A 22,823-nucleotide genomic window follows, 5' to 3' on the forward strand; every position below is an offset into this window, starting at 1 on the left:
GGCGGAGGATTAGCCTAGTGAGCCGCGGCACCGGCCAGTCTCTGCTTTTGAACCAGTGTAAGAACCCATGAACACCTTTTGTTACCAAAGAAAGCGTCCCTCTGGAACACATAGAAACAAAGGAGACAGATCACTGACTTCCTTTCTTTGTTCTTGTTTCATTGATTAGAAAACAAAATGAAAAATAGGTCAGAGAATTCCAGAAAACGCTTGTGAAACTGTGTATGAGCAACCAACAACAGGAAGTCACTGGAATTACTCTTTGGAGATTCTGTGCAGACATTTAAATAACTACTGAAGTGGAAGATGGGCTTGAGGCACAGTGGGTGGCAATGTGGATGGAACACAAGGACTGTAGGTGAGGAGAGAGCATATTCTTCTGGTCTTTGCATGGTGGAAAGGTGTCCTTTCAGGGTTAGAATGAATGAACATAATTCAGGTGTTTTTTTTTTTTTTTTTTTTTTTTTTTTTTTTTGAGTTCAGAGGCCAGGATGAGTGGAGATTTGAAGCCAAGATTTTAAAGGTGGAGTGGGACTCCATTATTTGGTCCTCATTGTTCCGTCATACTTCCCATCTGAGGTCACTCTCCCTTTTCAGTCTTTTTTGTTCTGTGTGGCTTCGCTGTTTGCACTTGGAGCCATGCTGTGCATCAGGGCTCCACCTCAAACCAACAGTGACTCTCAACTGCAAACTGAAGGCCACACTGTCTTCCTGTGGACCCCTTTGGACTCGCCTTATAGCAAATGCAGAGTCTTGACTTCTAATACAACCTAAGAAACCCTTAGTAAGGGCTTTGTCTTCTCATTAAAACCCCTGTTATTAGGGAAATCGGTCAGCCATCATCTCACTTTTGTGTGTATGCTCTCCCACTAGGCCAATTTGTCCGTTCACTCATGCATTTGACATGTTCACAGGAATTTCTGCCCAGAGCAGTGAGAGAGTTGAAACATGGATTCTTATTAGACTGATAACATTAGACAGGACAAACCACTTAGAAAAAAATCACCAGGAAACAACACTGAGGCGGGAAAAAAAGTGAGTAGTAATTCTATAGTCATCCTTTGAGTCTGCAGCAGGCTTTATTGCAAACAACTGACTTGCAGGTTAAGTGTCAAAACATTTATTTTCAAATAAATTATTCTCCCTGTTAAGGTAAATTTATTCATGTGTCAGTGTAAAATAAGGTTATCTTTTCAGAGAGAAGGGTGGTACTCAAGCTGCATTACAATCTTATGATGGCTGCTACAATGCTTATGACAGTGTGCGTCCATCTCTGTACTTGAGGAAGATCTGTGATCTGCAGAGCATCCTCAGATAGCCCAAACAGCTTGTGATAATGGAAGAGTTTTTAAAATCATGCTGTATCCAGTTAACACTTGTTTCCAGAGAATGTTAATTGATAGAAAAATACTTCTTATCAAATTTTCATTGAACATACACAAATCTAAATAGATCACAAAGCTAATTATGCAAATATTTATTTCTATTTTTATCTTGATCTAGCACCTACACACGTTTATTTCTTTGTAAGCACATCTCTGTAGTCCAGAAGGCATATACAAGCATGTTAAAGATGAACTCTTACTATACTTTTTATTATATTTTATATACTTAAAATTTCTTTCATTTTCTATAGTCAGTGAATTTTTTTTTGTAAAACAGCATCATTTATGGCCAACTTAACTAATCATTGTACATTTGCTAATTCAGTGGTTGTAAAAAGTAAGGATACTTAAGAAAGGTAAGTGGAATTCCAGTGTCAATCTGTTGCTAAGAGAGGATTTCTCAGAACTCTGTCCCTGCACTTGAAAGAGGTGGTCTCCCTTGACTTTTTGCCAGTGATTTGTTTGTTGATTTAAGCCAATTATTATCTATTTTAGAGTTGGTGAATGTACAGCTCATTCTCCCAGTGAGTGGTGAATTAGTCAGTGTTTTGTTTCCATAATGAAGAACCAGAGGCAGGTAACTTTTATAAAGAGTGATGCCTGTTTACCTCACAGCCCTGGAAGTTCAAAGTTCAAGGCCAGGCTGGCCTCACTGGTTTGGTATCTGGTGGGGCCTAACAGTGGATGGCATCACAATAGCGGTAGTGTGTGGGGGAGGAAGAGATCAGATCTCAAAACAGGAAGCCAGAGAGTGATTCAGGGATCTGGCTTGGTCTTAGCAACAACTTGCTCTCACAAGAGCTACGTTAATCTCTTCTGGTTTTAGAGCCATTAATGATCTAACACCTGCCACTATGTCCCACCTCCTACAGCTCCTTACCACCACACTGGGGACGTAGCCTCCAACGTAGGCACCTTAGGGGACAAACCACATACGGACCACAGCAACTGATCATATGAGGCTGGTAGTTTTAAGAGCCATAGGTAATTGAAATTTGAAAGAGGCCACATGCTTTCATGGAGAAAGCATGGATGATAAATTTCAGAAAAAGACCTGAATGAGCATTAAACATGGTCATTAGGATGTCCCAGGAGCACTCGGTGTGATCACAGGAATCCAGATTCCACTTACACGAAGGCTTTTGTGTCAACAACAATAAGAATTCAAGGAGGTCCTGAGACCAAAATGTTTGGGAATGGCTGCTCCAGATAGAGAGATACATTTATAATGTTGTCATGTAGCCAGTAGAGAATCGTGTGCTGGGCCGGCACCGGCACCCCGGGTTCTAGTCCCGGTCGGGGCGCCGGATTCTGTCCCGATTGCCCCTCTTCCAGGCCAGCTCTCTGCTATGGCCTGGGAGTGCAGTGGAGGATGGCCCAAGTCCTTGGGCCCTGCACCCCATGGGAGACCAGGATAAGCACCTGGCTCCTGGCTTCAGATCGGCGCGGTGTGCCGGCCGCAGCGCGGCCATTGGAGGATGAACCAGCGGCAAAGGAAGACCTTTCTCTCTGTCTCTCTCCTCTCTCTCTCACTGTCCACTCTGTCTGTCAAAAAAAAAAAAATTGTGTGCTGGCCTCACACCATGTTTTTGCATATATTAAAAATTTGCTTATGCTAAACATGTGACATTTTAAGTCTTTACGTTGGGCCATACTAAGAGTCATGTTATAAACAGCCCTGTGAAATTCAGCATTGGATGGATACAGAGAAATAGCTGGGTGGTTTTTTTCATTCATACAGTGTACACTTTGTTGAGAATTTCAGAATCATGAAAAAATTGGGTTTCTTTTTAGGAACTGAATTGTGTGTAGAGATATCATAAATCCTGAAATATCTCCTGTGTTCATTCACGTGGCTGTGGTCTGCTGGAATCCCCCACCTCACTAGCCACTGTTTGCCACCTTCTGACCCCTGTTGTGCTATTTTGTGGCCATGTAGGGTTACGTGCTGACCTTCCTCTGGCTTTTTCTATCTTTGATGTGATTGTTTTGTCCCCATTTCGACATTCATTTTCCACAAATCTGCTTTTGAGACAAGGTGCACACGCAGATAGGAATTTCTGAAACTTTCGATTCTTCCATTTGCTTCTCACAGTTTTGTGCAAGAAGTGTTGCTGGCATTGTCCTGGCTTTGCTGATGAAGAAGCTCAGTGCTGGTTGATTTCACCTGACTGGGAAAAATGCTAGCATTAGGACAGAGTCTGCCAATGATTGCAATACTCTCCTCTGTAGCTGCCTTAAAATAAGCATTAAAAGAACCCTTTGGCTTTCTTAGATTAAATCATGAAATATACCCTAGTGCTTCAACAGACTAAACACAATTCCCTAAATACAACTTGCCCAAATGTGAGGAATGAGAAAATTTAAAAATTTTGAGACTCATACTACATTTGTATTTGTACAGTATTAGAAAAATCCTAAATTATACATTTATTTTATAGTTGTGGAAATGATAGCAAAAAATTCTTTTAGAAATCTCTTGAACATTTTAATTCTCCAGCAACATGGGAAAATAAATTGCTCTCTTTCAAATTCTGTCCTATTGATTTATCACTTGTTCTTTGGCAGATTCAAATATAGGGTCTAAGTTATGTTGCAATTTCTAAAATATGTGAAGTGGGCAGTTTAAACTTCCTTTTATTTAGAATAAATATTTCGTTCAAATAGATAATCGTTTCTTTCCCAGTTGCTTTTTTCTTTGACCTGAGTTAGCATACCTATCAAAAGGAGTCTTTTGATGTATAGCTGATTGCATATGTAAATAATTTATTGTACAAAACATCAATACCCTTCCCTGTCAGTAACAAAAATGGAAGAGAGGAGAGTGAAACTCCAGAGATTGAATTATCAAGGAGGAGACTGAATTCACCGTGGAAGCCCATGTGGTAGCCTTCACATTCCCAAACCGGTAGGCAGTCTGACAGATTTTCTACAGTAATAATACATCACGCTTTTCGCTGGATTTCCTAGGCACCGTTCACTGAACAGATAGTTCAATTAATTTTGGATGGAGTTGGGATCATCTCAGACCTTCCCAGGAAATTCATAATTCTTATCACAAAGTGTCCAAATGACTCAGTTTGAATTCTGTATATTGTGTGGGGTTGGAAATGGGATATAAACCAGATGCCTCGTATTGAGTTTAGATATCCATTGATAAATTCATGTGTCAGGAGTCAGCAAAGTATATCAAAGTCTGACACTTATTGGGTTAAACTGTGGACATCTTTCCACAGAGTTTGAAGTCCAGTTGCTAGAAGGTCAGTTGGGGTTGCCCAGTGCACAACATTTTCCGTATTTGCATTGCTTTGGCTTTGTCACTTTGAATATTGGCATGGGAACCTGTTCTTTGTGGTTTAAGAATTTTTTTAGTTGCTTATTTCTCAACTTAAGCAATAATCCTCTTTTGCTGACAGCTCTTTAGTTACTGTAGAAATGATTGTGTTGTCATAAACACAGCTTTAGGATTTCAGGTTGGTGGGGGAGGACCAGAGGGTGTTCAGAAAAAAAGCTCATGTTTCCACCCAAACACACCCACCTAAGTACTTACAGAAGGCTGGGGAAAACAGAAGCAAAATGCTTTGCTCTGTCCTACATTTCCCAGTTCCTTATGTGGAATCAGATGCTTCTAATACACGTTTTAAAAGAATCTTCCATTTAACCTCCAAAAATAAACAAACCACAAGTCTGCTCTTTTTTTTTTTTTTTTCTCAATTTAATCATTTGTTCCAATTTTCCTACCTTTGAAATCAGACGATTCAGCTCCTCGTTCTGTTGTAACAGTTTGGTGCGATTCAGATCTCAGAAGCTACAGCTTGATTCTTCACTTTTTTTTATTTTTATATTTTAATAGTCTTCGTATGTTTCCTATCAATGTCTTTTCCGATTCGGATCTCTTTTGAAAATCTCCATCAGTTCTCTTCTCTCTTTTGTCTTTTGTATGAATCTCACACCCCATTCACGTTCTGCGGAAATGAGCCTTCTCTCCCGCGAGTTCAGCCTTTCCCACCTGTGTTCCATTTTATGGTTGTAAGTTATTCGTGATCTTGTGATCGTATTTGAAGCATGGCTCCGATTTCAGGTGGTAACAGAAATCCTCAACCTAGGCTTCTAGCTGGCTCTGCACTAGCTGGGTTTTCATTTCTTCCCATTCTAATCTAACGGCTTCTCTGACAGAAGTTTGAGTTGCTTCCTTCCTCCTGTCTTGTGTTTATGGCTTTCCAGTACAAGACTGACAAAAGAGAATGGGCTTGGGTCCACATCTGTGCAGGTTTTAGTCTCAGGTCTGCTACAGACTGGAACAAATTACTTTGCATCTGAATTTTATAACGGGAATAATAATAACTACCTGACAAGATTTTTTGGAGTGATTAACTGAGAACATAGAGTTATACTTGGACTCACTCTAAGTATTCAATGCTATACATTTTTTGAAAAGTCCTTAGAAAATCTTGGCATTCATTTTCTGATAAAGGGGTTTCCAGAAAATAAAATGGTATATAATAAATTCCTGGAAAGTTTCCTAGAGAAAATATCCTAGATAGCATTTCTTCCTTTGTCTTTTTTTCCTCATCATGAACACATTCAGTTATTTTTTGTATTAAAGTTATGAAACATTCAAACACAAAAGAATAAGGGGGCTTCAAAAAGTTAGTGGAAGTGCAATGAAAAGAAGCTTATTTGATGCAAAAAGTAATTGAAATTCATGTGTGGCTTTTTCATAATGCACTTATTCTATGAACTTTAAGATTTATTTATTTGAAAGGACAGCGACACATGGAAAGAGGGAGAGATAGAGGGAGGGAGAGAAAGCTGATTCACTCCCCAGATGACCACAGTGACCAGGGCTGGGCCAGGCTGAAGCCAGGAGCCAGGAGCTCCAACCAGGTCTCCCACATGGGTGGCAGGGGTCCAGGCATTTGGGCCATCTTCTGCTGCTTTCTCAAGTGCATTAACAGGGAGCTGGATCAGAAGTAGAGCGTCTGGGGCTTGATGCAGCACAGGCTACAGCTTTACCTGCAGTGCACCACAATGTTGGCCCCTCTGGGAACTTCTTGAAGACCTGTTGTATAACAATTAAAACGATTATATACTGTCAGCATCCACACTTAACTTGAACAAAGTAGCATTCAGCCCTAAACACATCAGATGTTCATGTTAAAGAAATCAAATACAGCCGGCACTGAGGCTCACTAGGCTAATCCTCCGCCTGCAGCGCCGGTACCCTGGGTTCTAATCCCGGTTGGGGCGCCGGATTCTGTCCCGGTTGCCCCTCTTCCAGTCCAGCTCTCTGCTGTGGCCTGGGAAGGCAGTGGAAGATGGCCCAAGTGCTTGGGCCCTGCACCCGCATGGGAGACCAGGAGGAAGCACCTGGCTTCTGGCTTTGGATCGGTGCAGTGCGCCGGTGGTAGCGGCCATTTGGAGGGTGAACCAACAGAAAAGGAAGACCTTTCTCTCTGTCTCTCTCTTTCTCACTGTCTAACTCTGTCTGTCAAAAAAAAAAAAAAAAAAAAGAAAGAAAGAAATCAAATAGAGAGTGCTTAGTTTGAGCCCTGGCTACACCACTTCTGATCTAATTTCCTGCTGATGTACACCCTGGGAAGCAGCAGATAATGGCTCACGTACTTGGGTCCCTTGTCATTCCTGTGGGAGACCCATGTGGAGATCTGGGCTGCTGGCTTCAGACTTCTGGAGAGCGAATGAGCGATGAAGGATCTCCGTCTGTCTCTTTCTCTGTGCCTATGCCTTTCAAATAAAAAAAAAGGTAGTAAATAAAAATTTTAAAAAAAGAAATAAAATGTTTTAGCGTTTGTTCAAGCCTTCAGTGTCCCTTCTCTGATGCCATTCATCTCCTTCCTTTTCCAGAGAGACAACCATGCTGAATTTGCTCATGCTCACCCTTATTTATTTATCTCTACTCGTACTAGTTTCTAGTCCCATAAAAAAGAAAGCATCATTCTGTATATTTTAAAGTACCTATAATACGTAATATAGTGTATATATACTGCAACTTGCCTTCTTGTTCAACATTTTTCTTTGATTTGTCACAAGTTCTACATCATAGTGGTCTGTTCTGCTCATTTCTTTTGTAGCAGAGTTTGCCATTGTATGAAAGTGTCGTGGTCATAGCACAGTTACAGAATTAAGTGGAGTGGGTGATTCTGATCTCACCAGGGGCTGAAATCTGAGTCAACCCCAGTGATGAACTTTGGCCTTTGCTCAGTGTAGAGTAACCCGGATGTTGGGGTCTTCGTCTCCTTTACTCCGGGGAGGTTATTGCTTCCAGTGCAGCAGTCCAGGAAAGTCACACCATGTTGTGATATTTGCACCCAGCTCCTCTCTATGAAGGCTGAGTTGGTGGATGAGTAGCTGACGTTCGAGGACGAGGCTTGTACTTCTTTAGGAACTTCGTCCTTGCAGATTGTTGAGAGAGATAAATTACATGATGCCTGTATTTAGCCACTTATAAGATGATTCATAAAAGCTTGCTGTGGCCGGTGCCGCGGCTCACTAGGCTAATCCTCCGCCTTGCGGTGCCGGATTCTGTCCCGGTTGCCCCTCTTCCAGGCCAGCTCTCTGCTGTGGCCCAGGAGTGCAGTGGAGGATGGCCCAAGTGCTTGGGCCCTGCACCCCATGGGAGACCAGGAGAAGCACCTGGCTCCTGCCATTGGATCAGCGCGATGCGCTGGCTGCAGCGCGCCAGCCGCGGAGGACATTGGAGGGTGAACCAACGGTAACGGAAGACCTTTCTCTCTGTCTCTCTCTCTCACTGTCCACTCTGCCTGTCAAAAAAAAAAAAAAAAAAAAAAGCTTGCTGTGAGTTTTTTATTAACGCATTTTTAGATGAATCTACCTCTGTCCACTCCCTGAGGGACAAAAGCCCCCAGTTAGATTTTAGATTCCAACAAGCTCAATGCAGAAGTTGAACAACTCAGAAAATGGCGAAAACACCATCGGGGAAGGGCCTGTCCCATTCAGAAATTAGAGCTGGATTTAGAGAGAGAGCCCGGGGTATGGTTGATTGTTATTATGTTAAAAGACATGCTTAGTATTTTGTTCCAAAATATTTTTTTTTCTGTACAGATTGGGCCACACATAAGTGACTTTCTTATGGAATTAATGGAGAATGCTTTGAAGATTTCCATCTTTTGAATGTAAAACATTATTTAACAGGGATTTGGCTTTGATCAATATGTTTTGAATAAGCATGGTATTACCCAGTTCTCTCTCTCTCTCTTTTTTAATCAGTCCTATTATTGAGGCAGAAATTAAGTTGAAAATCTTATTATCTTATGGGGGGAGCAGAGATTCTTTGGAAAATGTCAAAGTGAGATTTCAGTATGCATTGGTCGGTTATTTATGTTAAGGCTAATTTAAGTATGAAGATTTTCTAAAGTTCTTTAGTTTTTTTTTTCTTGTTATAACTTGGTGATGAGGGAAAACCTTGATAGGCAGAATTATGACAATAATACTAACGCAATTATAACGACTGCTGTTTACAAATACTTGGTAATTCAACTTGATTATTGACTTTTTAAATGTATGGGTGAAAGCTGCTGAGTATGGTTTTAGAAAGGCTGGGACTTCTGGTTTTTGGTGATAAACAATTTTTGCAGCCACACAAAGTAATACTTTAAGGAATTTTACTGGCCCTTGGTCCAGAGGGGAAATGCATTTGTGTGAATGTTACTTGATTATCTTATCAAATAAGATTATCCTTCATAAGTAAAATGCCCTGGTTTGTTATTTGTTGGAAGGGAGACATGATAGGAAGAAAAGAGGGGTGAAAGAAAGGAAGGGAGGGGGCTGGCGCCGCAGCTCACTAGGCTAATCCTCCGCCTAGCAGCGCCAGCACACCGGGTTCTAGTCCCGGTTGGGGCGCCGGATTCTGTCCTGGTTGCCCCTCTTCCAGGCCAGCTTTCTGCTGTGGCCAAGGAGTGCAGTGGAGGATGGCCCAGGTGCTTGGGCCCTGCACCCCATGGGAGACCAGGAAAAGCACCTGGCTCCTGCCATCGGATCAGCGCGGTGTGCCCGCCGCAGCGCGCCGGCCGCGGAGGACATTGGAGGGTGAACCAACAGCAAAGGAAGACCTTTCTCTCTGTCTCTCTCTCACACTGTCCACTCTGCCTGTCAAAAAATAAAAAAAAAAAAAAAGGGAGGAAGGCAGGTATAATCCTTTTGAGCTCTAGATTGGATAATAATAATGGTAAGCTATAATAGTCAAAAGCACATGCTTAATTCTTAGTCTGTGACAGGTACTGTGCTAAGTATCTGTGGGTTCTACAGATCCAGGGCTGCAGTTCCTTCTTCATGATTCTAGAATTTAAAGAGTTTGATTTAAGTTCAAGTAACAGCAGAAAAACTGACCTGAATGGGCAGTTTTAAATTTCTAGTATATCGTCTTCATTTCTGTCACTTGAGGTAAATACTCTAGGCTCTACAGAAATACTGTGTTTGAAGGTAGAATGTGACATAACACCTGTACTCCACCCCTAAAGAAAACCACCCAACCCTGTTGTACTCACAGATCATATCTACCTGATGTCCTTTCAGGACGATGTGTAGTCGCAGCTGATTGGATGCAGACATCTCCCTGGTGAACTCCCCTTGATAAGACGCCATGAGCCCGACCTGGCAGAAGTCGCGTGGATTCTGAGTGTGCAGCAGCTGTGCCCTCAGTTGCACCTTTCCTACATAGAACGCCACCCTCAGTCTTTACAATGTTGAATCTACACCCTCCAATGAACGTGAGATGCATGTAGCATACATGATGGGCATGTGTGCTGCCCCTCTTTAAGTATGTACAACCCTGCCCAGAAATTCAATGAACATGTGTAGCTACCTGGAAGCCAAGTCCTATTCAACTTGTTAACTCCTATCTGGTCAGAGAATCTGATTGTTGGTCCTGAACTAATCTGGCTCCTGGCTTTGCCAACTCAAATAAACCTACTTATGTCTTAAACTAATGTCTGCATGTTTCCAGTGGTGGAAATGCTACACAAAATCCTTGGGTTTTGTGCTTAATTACAGTGCTAATATTTGTGGTTTTTTTTTTAGAAATTTATTTGAGAGACAGACAGAAAAAGAAAGAGAACATTTTAATCTGCTGGTTTACTCCTCAAATGTTTGTAAGAGTCAGGGCTGGGCCAAGGCTTATGCCGGCAGCCAGGGACTCAGCCTAAGCCTTTATGTGTGTTGCAGGGGACCCAACTACTTGAGCTATTCCCTACTGCCTCACAGGTCTTCCTCTTCCGTTGGTTCACCCCCTAATGGCACTGCGGCCGGCGCTGATCCAAAGCCAGGAGCCAGGTGCTTCTCCTGGTCTCCCATGGGGTGCAGGGCCCAAGCACTTGGGCCATCCTCCACTGCACTCCCGGGCCATAGCAGAGAGCTGGACTGGAAGAGGAGCAACCGGGACAGAATCCGGCGCCCCAACCGGGACTAGAACCTGGGGTGGCGGCGCCGCAGGCGGAGGATTAGCCTAGTGAGCCGCGGCACCAGCCGGAAGCAGACATCTTAACCACGAAACTAAACACTCACTACTGTATTATCTTTAGAAAAAAAATAGCTTGTGCTGTGGCGTAGTGGGTTAAAGCCCTGGCTTGAAGCCCCGGCATTCCATATGTGTGCCAGTTTGAGATCCAGCTGCTCCTTTTCCCATCCAGCTCTCTGCTGTGGCCTGAGAAGGCAGTAGAAGATGGCCCGAGTCCTTGGGCCCCTGCACTAATGTGGGAGACCAGAAAGAAACTCCTGGCTCCTGGCTTAGGATTGGTGCTGCCATCTGGGGAGTGAACCAGCAGATGGAATACCTCTCTCTCTGTCTCTACCTCTCTCTATAACTCTGTCTTTCAAATAAATAAAATAAATCTTAAGAAAAAGAAAAATAATACAGCATTTTGAGACACATCTGTCTATGTGAGGTATATACAGTTGACTCTTTGCCACAACCATGTGAGACTGACAAAATTATTATCTCCATTTAATAGAGAAAGAAAGCAAAACAATGACACTAATAAAGGAATATTTGCCAATAATGGCTGTGTTATAGCAATTCTCAGCATAGAAAATTCCCTGAAAACACACTTGTTAAAGGTTTTGATTATTTTCAGTATTCATAACTTCTTTCTGATTCACTAGACAGAAAATGGCCCAGGACTACTTATGTGTTAAAACTTCTGGGATTTATTGTAATAGTTGTTCTGCTACTATTTTTAGGAAGTTCCATATGGCTTAAGAAACAAATTTAGAAGTATGTTCCTTTTGGGTTGGTCCTACTGCCAAAGTATAATGGTTCTTTCCCACATGAAGTTCAATGATGGGAAACAGGGTAATGACAAAGGAAGAAGACAGACAACCCACACAGGACCACGTCACTCACATCTAGCTTTATTTTTGCTTGTTACATCTTTCACAGCGCACCCTAGTTCACTTTATGTAATTCACCTCTCATGGATATTACCAGAATATTCAGAAAAATTGCTTTTGACAATTAATTCACATTTAATTATTTATTATTAACTAATAGTTAATTATTAATTAGTTAATATTCTGTACTTTTATTTTTGGCATGGTACAATACTAGTAGTCACTTAATTAATGGCACACTATAGTTTCATTTAGTTTAAGGCTCCACATACAGTAATAAGGGCTTTTAAATGTGAGACTTTATAGAGATTTTTTTAGGCGTTGTCTTTGTGGCATAGTGGGTAAAATTGCTGCCTGCAGTGCTGGCATCCCGTAGGGTCACCAGTTCATGTCCTGGCTGCTCCACTTCCAACTCAGCTCCCTGCTAATGGCTTAGCCAATGCAACGGAAAATGGCCCCAAGTCCCTGAGCCCCTGCACCCATGTGGGAGACCCAGATGAAGCTCCTGGCTCCTGGCTTCGGCCTGGCTCAGCCCTAGCTGTTGAGGCCATCTGGGGAGTGAACCAGCAGATGGAAGACCTCTCTTTCTTTCTCTCTCTTTCTTTCTGGACTCTCCTGTCTCTGGAACTCTGACTTTCATATGCTGCCTACAAGAAACTCACTTCACAAACAAAGGTACACACAAACTAAAAGTGAAGGATTGGAAAAAGATATACCAGGAAACTGGAAACCAAAAGTGAGCAGGTGTGGCTATCCTGATATCAGATAAAGCAGACTTTAAATAAAAACTGTAAAAAGAGATACAGAAGGACATTACATTTTCATAATAGGTTCACTTCAGCACAGAGACATAACAATCATAAATTTATATGCACCCAACACAAAAATACCCAGATATATGCGAAAATACTATTAGACCTAAAGAGAGAGAGATTCTGATACAGTTGTGGTGGGTGACTTCAACACCCCACTCTCATCAATGGACTGGTCATCCAGACAAAAACAATCAGTAAAGGTACATCAGATTGAAACATACTTTTGAGCAAATGGACTGAACCTAGAGGACATTTCACACAACAGCTTCAGGGTACACATTCTTCTCATCAGCACATGAACATTTTCCAGGATGGGCCACATGGTAGGCCACAAATCAATCTCAGCCAGTTTAAAAAGATTGAAATCATATCTTCTCAGACCATAAAGGAATAAACCTAGAAATCAACAACAAGGAAAACAGTAGAATACTCATAAATACTTGGAAATTAAACAGCCTGCTACTGAATGATCAATGAGTCATTGAAGAAATTAAACAAAATAAAAAAAATTCTTAAAATGAAATCACAGCATATGAAAACCTATGGGATACAGCAAAAGCAGTATTAGGAGGGAAGTTTATAGCATTAAGTGCTTAAAATTAAAAAAAAGTCTCAAAGATCTAATGATGCATCTTTTGTTAAAAGATTTATTTATTTATTTGAGAGGCAGAGTTACAGGAAGAGAGAAGGAGAGAGAGAGAGAGAGAGAGTCATTCTAGTCATTCTATCTGCTAATTCACTCCCCAGATGGCTGCAACGGCTGGAGCTGAGCTGATTAGAAACCAGGAGCCACAGGGGCCAGTGCTGTGGCACAGCAGGTTAAAGCCCTGGCCTGAAGTGTCAGCATCCCATTTGGGCACTGGTTCTAGTCCCGGCTGCTCCTCTTCTGATCCAGCTCTCTGCTTTGGCCTGGGAGAGTAGTAGAAGATGGCTCAAGTCCTTGGGCCCCTGCACCCATGTGGGAGATCTGGAAGAAGCTCCTGGCTCCTGGCTTCGGATAGGTGCAGCTCCAGCCGTTGTGGCCATCTGGGGAGTGAACCATTGGATGGAAGACCTCTCTCTCTCTCTCTCTCTCTCTCTCTCTCTCTGCCTCTCCTCTCTCTGTGTAACTCTGACTTTTGAATAAAAAAAATCCTTATAAAAAAATAAGAAAGCAGAGGTTCCCAACCTTTCTCTATTCATGGTATCCTTTTTTTTTTTTTTAAATAAAGATTTTAAAATTTACTTTCAGTTTTTATTTGAAAGGCAGAGAGAGAGAGAGGTCTTCCATCTCTGGCTCACTCACAGAACGCCTACTACAGCATGCACTGGGCAAGACCAAAGCCAGGAGCCATCCAGGATCTCCTGAGTGGCAGGAACCCAAATACTTGAGCCATCCTCTGCTGCATCCCAGGGTGTGCATTAGCTGGAAACAGGATCAGCTCTCTACTGTGGGATGCAGACACACCAGCTGACTAATTCACTAATGTTTTTCAACGCACTCCTATTCCAAAAGGAATATCTAATAATTCCATTTACCAACTGGTTAAGAATTGCCAAAAACTCAGCCTTATATGGCATGAAACCAATGAGAGGAATATAGCATAGTCTTATGGTGAAAATGAACTCCCTTAAACTTCATGTGATTTCCAACAGGCAGCAACGACTGCCGTCTGTCCCCTGAACACGGAAAATGTCCCACCTGCATCCCTGTGAGGTTGCTGCAGCACCTGGGGAACCTTGACAGACAGTTCAGAGTCACTGTTGTACAGCCAATCCGGATGCTATTTCACATCAACCCTCCTGGACAAATACAGTCCCAAAGCCGCCCACATTTTAATGTGACCACTCTTTTCTCAACCTAAATTCACCATTCCTTCAAGCTTAAGAAACAAAACAAAATTTGAAATTCACTTTGTACAGAGGTTTCGGAAATGACCAACTGGGTCTCTAGATACTGTCTATGCGTGCCTCATTGTTCTCGGTGGGAGTCTGAACTGCCTACATTTTTCCTTTTAAGGTTACAATGAATAGTTTTCATTTTCCTCAGAAGCAGAAGCAGAATGGGATCTCCACACTAATTACATTTCTTCACTGAAAAAAATCTAGAACATTCTTGCTTAATGAAGAGATTTCTAAGTTAATAATGTCTTACCACTTAAGTAGCTTCTCACTTACAAATAGTCTCATCATAGATTTTAACACATTGCAAGATTTCAACAACCGTTACATACATAGATAAAGAGTTTCCTCTAGCCTTATGTTCCCCCACTAAGTGAAGCTCACAAAGAAAAATTAAATAGAATATTTTAAAGGATTATTCTTTGCCACAGAAATAAAAGCAGCATTGATAAAGATCATTTAACTAGAGAAGAACCCTGGGTGTCTAGGAAGAAGAGTTGAGTGTGTGGTCGTGTGTGTGTGTGTATACAAGCATCGGTAAGTGTTTGTACTTGTGCATATGTGTGTTTGTGTGTGGTGTTGTGCCTGTGTGCATGGATGCACTAGTAAGACAGGAAGAGAGAGAGAGAGATACAGAAAGAGAAATACAGAATGACACTCCGTAACGGTATGGGAACATGAACTTGGGAAAAGCCAAATTTGATAGAATCAGCGTAGGCCAACAGGAGGGCACAGCAACTGTGGTAGGCCAAACGATTTCCTGAGATCACTGGCAGTTTTCAGACCTAAGGAGATTCTATCAAAACGTGCTGAACACCAATGATAACCAAGAACAAATTGCAGCATTCCAACAGCAATCTGAGTTGGACTGCATTATCCTTCCTCCCACATTCCTTGCAGGCTTATCACAACACCAGCCACACGCATTATAAACAGTGTTACCCATCGACGGGGCAGCTGGTTTCTTCCTGCATGGTAGTTCAAGATTACCCTCTGCTCCCACAATTGGTAAGATGTTCTGCATTAATTTGGACGGATCTCCTCTGAAGGTAGAGATAGGATCTTATTGCACTCATAGTTAGCAAAAGTGCCAAAGGCAAAAACTTTGACAAGGACCATGCTTTAGGCTGTTTTAGATAGTTCTCTTCAGTAGAGTTCTAGGTGCCTTGCCATGGTCTCTGAAACGTATTAGTGCACAAAGATCAACACATCGTAAGTCTATGGAGAATAAATGAATAGGTATGTTTATTTAAATACAATCTATAAAATCTCAAACATAGTAAAACTGTTACATATGGTATTCATTACACATAGGAAACTATTTGAAATTGTTGTAAAAACACAAGTACATTGAAATTTAAACAAATTGCTTTGTTTCTTTAAAGATTTTATTTATTTATGCATTTGAAATGTCTCCGTTTTCATCTCTAATTTTATTTATCTGAGTTTTTCTCTTTTTTCTTTATTAGTTTGGCCAGTGGTTTATCTCCTTTGTTTATCTTCTCAAAAAAAAAAAAACAACTTTTTGTTTTGTTGATCTTCTGTACTTTTATTTAGTTTCAGTTTCATTTATTTCTGTTCTGATCCTTATTATTTCTCACCTCCTGCTGATTTTGGGTTTGATCTGTTCTTGTTTTCCTAAATCTTCAAGATGTATCATTAGGGGCCAGCGCTATGATGCAGTAGGCTAGGCCTCTGCCTGGGACAATGGCATCCCACATGGGCACTGGCTCCTGTCCCGAGTGCTCCTCTTCCAATCCATTTCTCTGCTGATGGCCTGGGAAGCCAGTGGAAAATGGCCTAGCTGCTTGGGCCCTTACACCTACGTGGGAAACCCTGAAGAAGTTCCTGGCTTCTGGTTTCTTTTCTTTTTTTTTTAATTTATTTTATTTATTTGAAAGACAGAGTTACTGAGAGAGGTAGAGACAGACTCTTGTTTGTCCCAAATTCAATCAGTGCTATCAGTTCCTTGTGTGTGCCCAAAAGGGAACATTTGTCTCCTAAATTCTTTTTTGTTTTTTAGAATTACTTTATTTATTTGAAAGACAGAGTTACAGACAGAAGTAGAACCAGAGAGAGAGGTCTTCCATCTGCTGGTTCACTCCCCAGATGGCTGCAACGGCCGGAGCTGAGCTGATCTGAAGCCAGGAGCCAGGAGCTTCTTCTGGGTCTCCCATGCAGGTACAGGGGTCCAAGGAGTTGAGCCATCTTCTGCTTTTCCGGGCCATAGCAGAGCGCTGGATCGGAAGTGGAGCAGCCAGGACTAGAACTGGCGCCGGATGCCGGCGCTGCAGGCTGGGGCTTTAACCTGCTACGCCACTCTGTGTATTATGGCATTCGGACAATGGCCGTCATTATTTGTAGATCTGTCAAAATGCTCATGGTAGCTTCCGTCTCTGGATCAGTCCCCGTCTCACATACAGTCTCTGAGAATGGTCTCTGAGCACCCACTGGGCTCTTCCTGCGCTCCATGGCCCATTACCCTCTGCTCAGCATCCCCTTGGCTTCGTCAGTGATGGCTGTCACATGCGATCAGAGCACTGCTGAAGAGCCGCCTGCTTTGCTCCCTGAAGCCTGATAGAAACTGCCTCAGTGGGCGCAGCTTCTAAAATCCTCAGGGTGGAACGTCCCCACAAATCAGACTGTAAGCACCGCTATGATTGTGTCTGTGCACCCCAGTATCTGTCTCCTGTTGTGACTCCTTGGTTTTTTAGGATTCCCTGTGAAGACATTTGACAAGTGTATTGTTCTGTATTTCATCCCAAATCAATATTTATCTCTCTTCTTTCCTGTACACAAGATTCACTCTACACTCAGGGCATCTGTGATCTTCAGACATATGTGATTTCACATGGCATGTGATTTAGACAAGTAAGTAGAATGTTTTTCCTTGTGAAATTTTGTACAAGTCAAATATCTATAGTAGATAAAAGCAAAATCGGTCTGCTGCTAAGCAGAGCATGACTTTGTCTCCCTCACTGACAGGCCCTCTCAATTTCTTCCCCCAAAATATTTTCTCTCCTTCTCTACCTAACACCTTAGCAGGAGTGGGGGAACCTTTACTCTGCCAAAGGCTATTTGGATACTTACAGCATCATTTGCAGGTCATGTAAAAGTATCCACTTACAAATTAGCCTGCTATAGGTGTATTGAATGTCTTCTAAAGATTTATTTATTTATTTGAAGGCAGAGTTGCAGAGAGAGAGAGAGAGAGAAAGAGAGAGAGAGAGGTCTTCCATCTGTTTGTTCACTCCCCAGATGATTGCAATGGCTGGAGCTGGGTTGATCCAAAGCCAGGAGCCAGGAGCTTCTTCAGGGTCTCCCATGTACGTGCAGGGACCCAAGCACTTAGGCCATCTTCTACTGCTTTCCCAGGCCATAGCAGAGAGCTGGACTGGAAGAGGGGCAACCGGGACTAGAACCGGCACCCATATGGGATACAGGCACTGCAGGTGGCAGCTTTACCCGCTACGCCACAGCGCTGGCCCCAGGTGTATTGAATTTTGAGTCCCAGCTGTGGTTGCCTTGCAGGGCCAGACGTTTCCCATTCTGCGCTTTAGAAGGAATATGTTGACACACTATTAGCAAACTTCGGGAACTCACTTTCTGTTTTCGGGAACATAGTCCTTTTATTAAATGCATAAACCATCCCCTTCTCCCCTTCTCTAATAGTAAGTTAGAGCTTGGCACACAACAGGGGTTGGCAAACTACACATGGCAGACTAAATCCAGAAACCACCTGATTTTTATAAATAAAACTTTATTGGAATAAACACAGTTGTTTATATAATATCAATGGATTCTTTTATGTCTCAGTGACAGAGTTTAGGAGAGACTAAATACCCTATGGAGCCTAAAATATTTATTATCTGGTTATTTAAATTAAAAATGTGCCAGAAAAGCATCTCCTTGGATCCAAGCGCTCAGTGTGCTATGAGTAAGCAGTATATGTCAACCTACAGTGTACCAGTTACGAGTGGGTGCAGTGTAAACTCAGCTTTCCATTGTTCGCACTTTGAGACTATATTGACATTTAAGGTTGACATTAAACTTTGTTTTATCCCCTTGTTCTTCTGATAAAATTTGTCTCCATATTTCCAGTTTGCATCTCAAAAAAGATGAAATTTTCCTACTGACATTCTTGATTTAAAAAGGGCTTTTCAGATTTTGATTGCATTGATAGGATGTGAAAGTTGCTCTGTACCACGGATCAAAACTCCCTCCTCCCCAGCTCAGCCTTTGAATAACTCCAGATCAATGTACGAGCAACGTCCTTGCTTTTATCTAATATGAAGAAAGCCAGTGTGCTGATGGCCTCTGAAAAGCTTTCCAAGTTGGCCCAAGATGAAATAAACTCCCTGAAAGTAAAATAAATGGTACCCCACAATGCTGTTATACAATACATGCCATCAACAATGTCCTTCCATTTTTAATAATACATCATAGCAGAGAGAAAGAGGTTAATAGAAGAATCAGCTTTTACTTCTGAGAAAGGTCTGAAAGGGGTTTGACTCTATCTATTTCACTTTTAAAGGAATGTCCCCTCTTGGACCCTATTCTTTTAGAAACACCAATAATAGATTTTCTAAGAAAACTTAAAATCATTTGTTGTCTTATTTCAAAGAGGAGTGTTTATTTAGTTGACTTAGCAAAATATTTTAAATTGACTAAGGGTTTGAACAAATGTTTGATTCTCTTTTTTTTTGATCAATGTTCATTTCCATTCTGTGATGTTCAGCATGTAAAAGCTGTCAGGTCACAAAACAATGGCCGAAAATTTGGATTGATTAGTGTTTAATATTGTGTGGCTTACAAGAAGCGGTACAGGATAATTAGAATTTTGAGGAAAGAAAATAAAAGAATGATAAAGTAGAAGTAAGCAGATTACTCAATGGGTAGAAATTATTAAAGGAAATTCAGGCATTATGTTCTTAGTAGGTTGTCAGTTATGCTTGTTGAATGAACAACTGTATGTGGTATACACTCTACTAGCTATATTAGGACAATATTCTGAGGGATGTGTGTGTGCACACAAGTGAGGGAAACAGAATTAAGAGAGATGAAATGCTTGATGTTCAAATGTTTGACACAGTGTGACCAGTTATGAGACTGATTTCATGTTATTTGCATATTTACCTTTTTTCCACTCAAAAATACATCTATAAAGTAAGAGTGGGGCATTATTTTAGTAACAACCTAAATATATTGAGTGTAATTATCCCTGTGTAAGAGGACTTTTTCAGGTGCAACTGGTAAAAATCCTACCCCAAGAAGGACTTCATTGCTCCCATAGATATCATAGGAAAAAAAAAAAAACAACCTGTGAATCTGGACACTTTTCTCCTCCACTCTCATCCCTTCTTTTCTTTGCATTGATTTTATTTTCAACTATTGTTTTTTCCCTTGGTGGCAAAAAGTGGCCCTGGTAGCACTAGGCTTGTGCAGTCTTTGGCACCAATGATCTTAGAAACCACCCACCCTCGTTCCCCACCTCCATCCCTAACGTTTATTTCAGTCCTGCAAGTGGCTTTAATTATTTGGCCAATTGTCTATCATTGGACTAATTAATGTGTCTAGGGATCTGGAGCACTGTGAGCAGCTCGTCAAATGCCCACCCCAGGGAGGAGGCAGGGCGAATCCTTTTACTGGCAGTGGAGCCAAGAAATACAGAAGGTATTTTACAGAATGGCAAGAAAATTTTGTACTGGGAGGGTGGGGAGGGATGGTGGCAGGCGGAGAGCACAGATGGTTGCCTCTAATTTCTGCACTTGAACAAGGGGTAGAAATAAAATGTTGGTGGCACTCCTAGTAAGTGGCACATGGCACCAAGGTTTGTCCTGACACACAATAGCCGAGAATAGCTATTTTCCTAAGACAAGTGAAAGACAGCCCTTGCCTGTGAAAGTCACTGGTCAGTTCTTAGAACACATCTCTAGGTAGTTCTCTGGTGACTTAGAAATGTCAAGGAGGGAAAGAGAATCTAGATCATACGTGGAATGTGACAACCCCTGTTTTAGATCGCAATATTTAAATTGCAGTAGGTCCTCTATGCAACTTTAGTAAATACTGATTTTTTTATGAAGACTGAAGAAAGTACTGACCCTGACATCCCTCATTTTCTTTTCTTTATATTTTCTAAACTACTAAATGGCTAGGGCATGATTTTCTTTATGGTGTTTTTTGGAAGATATTTTATTAATATGTGACATGTTGAAAGCTTTTATGTAAATACCATCCCACTGAACTTTTGCTTGTTGAGCATATGGACAGATCTAGGCCACAGTGACCCCAAGGAAGTATTCTAAAACCTTTCATGTAATTTGTGTCTATTTTTAAATGAGTATAACTTATACCACAAAATTTGTATCTACATAAAACTCTAATATCTGAAAACCGTAAATGTACAGTTCTATGCTCTATGGAAAATAAGAAACTATGAAACTATTGCAAATTTGGTTAAATCAAGGGAATCCAAATTTCTTTGACCATCCATCTATATAAGTAAAAGTATTATATATCCATATAAATGAAAGTATCATGATTGTATTTCAGTATATACAATTTAAAATTTATGAATAACAAAGTGACACTATTCCAAATTTTAAAGGCAGGTACAATTAATTTTTATCTTATGTGTTAATATTAAAAATAAATATAAACAAGATTTTTTTCACCTCAATACATGCTCATGCTACTTTAGAGACCACTTAAATTTGATAAAATTGACCACAGAATAAATTTATTTTTGGTTTGCCAAATTACAGATTTCATGGGCTGCTACGGGTTCTGGTCGGCATGAGTTACTTTGTGGAGTTGGCCTTTAAACATGTAGTAGTGGCTATGACACTGTGAGTGTGTTACACACACTTGTGTTGGATTTTCTTGGTTTTACCCTAAAATCTGAGAATTTTGTGAAGCATCTTACCATCTCCAAATACTAGAGAGCGAGTTCCAAGGCTGGGACCTAGAAATACCATGAGGGAGAAGATGACTTCGTTTCTTCCATTCTGCAACTCTCTTCTCTGCAGAAGCGTTCTCCATTTGAAACTCGTTACTGTTGCGTCTCCAATCATGAGGCCTCCAACTGCAGTGTTAGGGGAACAGAGCTCAGCTTCCAGTATTGTGCACTTAAACTCTAAAACTGAAAATCTAAAACTCCAAGCAGCTTCACGATTTAAAGCCAGTGATGATGGACGTTGATGCATTCCATCACAATTCACTTCAGCTTTTCTTATATCTCTGCTTGAAGGAAGTCACTCAGGAAGTGTGAGACGTCTTCAGATCTTGACTTTGCGGAGGGAATTGTTATAGACGCAGAAAGAACAGGATAACCAGCTTGAAACTTGGTTTTAACATACGTTTTGTTTTTAAAATCTTTTAATCATTCCTGATCTGACCTTTATGACACAGGTGATCTGGGAAGATTAATGTTATATAAACATCAATTGATGCATGTTTGAGATTTACATCATTTGATAAACTAAATGTTGGGGAAAAAACTTCCTTGCTTGGAAGTTGAGTAGAAATACATTTTGTCCTTCTGAATAAATCTGTTTTGTGAATTTAAACCAATTGAAAATGTAATACCTGTGTATGACTTGTGATAGATTTTTCTGTTTTTTTTTTTTCTCTCCAATTAGCCAAGGTCCTAGAAACTCAAACTCTGTCATGATTATAAAATTATGGAATTAAATTAATTAGGAATGACTTTGAAGAGTAATTTAATTTTCTCTATCTCAAGCAAAACTACACTCAATTAATTTCAGATGGATAAAAATCTACCCTGCTTTTAAATTCCATCACCTCTGTAGTGATTAAACAGCGGTCTTGAAAAAGGTCCATCTTGTAATTTGTGGGACCTGGGTCTATTACTTCATTTGGAAAAAGGGTCATTGCATTTATACTTAAGGATGTAAAGATGAGTGAATTATCCGAGTGGCCCCTACTGCCAATGACCATTATCTTTGCTATTGACAGAAGAGGGGAAGGCAGAGACATACGGGGGGCGGGGGGCAGGGAGGAATAGATACGAGATCAAAACAATACACCTTCAGTTTTGTCTGCCAGCACCATTTTAACATTTACATAGTGTAGAGGGTAATATCGTGTTCCCAAAAAGATAGGTTCAACTCCTTGTCGCCAGTACCTGGAAATGTGATATTTATATGCAAACAGGGTCTTTGCAGATGTCATCAAGTGAAGATGAAGTCACACTGGATTGCGGTGGGACTTACACTTGTCTGCATAAGGAGAGGAACATATGAGCATAAGAGAGAATGACACGTGAAGACAGCACACAGAAGAGAATCCGTATGAAGGCAGAGGCATAAAGTGGAGTGATGTGTCCACAGGCCACAGCTTTCCAAGGATTGCTGGC

The 22,823-nt window shown here is 41.2% G+C and overlaps 1 long non-coding RNA gene across 1 annotated transcript in view; it reads left to right on the forward strand.

The window, feature by feature from the left end:
- LOC127487137 (uncharacterized) overlaps nucleotides 1-15,909 on the forward strand; it is a 117,149-nt gene extending 101,240 nt beyond the window's left edge. Inside the window, exon 4 of the long non-coding RNA XR_011378103.1 lies at nucleotides 9,939-15,909. This is a non-coding gene — a long non-coding RNA (uncharacterized lncRNA). The remainder of the gene's footprint in view (nucleotides 1-9,938) is intronic.
- Nucleotides 15,910-22,823: the final 6,914 nt, after the last annotated feature.

This window comes from Oryctolagus cuniculus, chromosome 8, assembly GCF_964237555.1.
Source record: "Oryctolagus cuniculus chromosome 8, mOryCun1.1, whole genome shotgun sequence".
NCBI lineage: Eukaryota > Metazoa > Chordata > Mammalia > Lagomorpha > Leporidae > Oryctolagus > Oryctolagus cuniculus.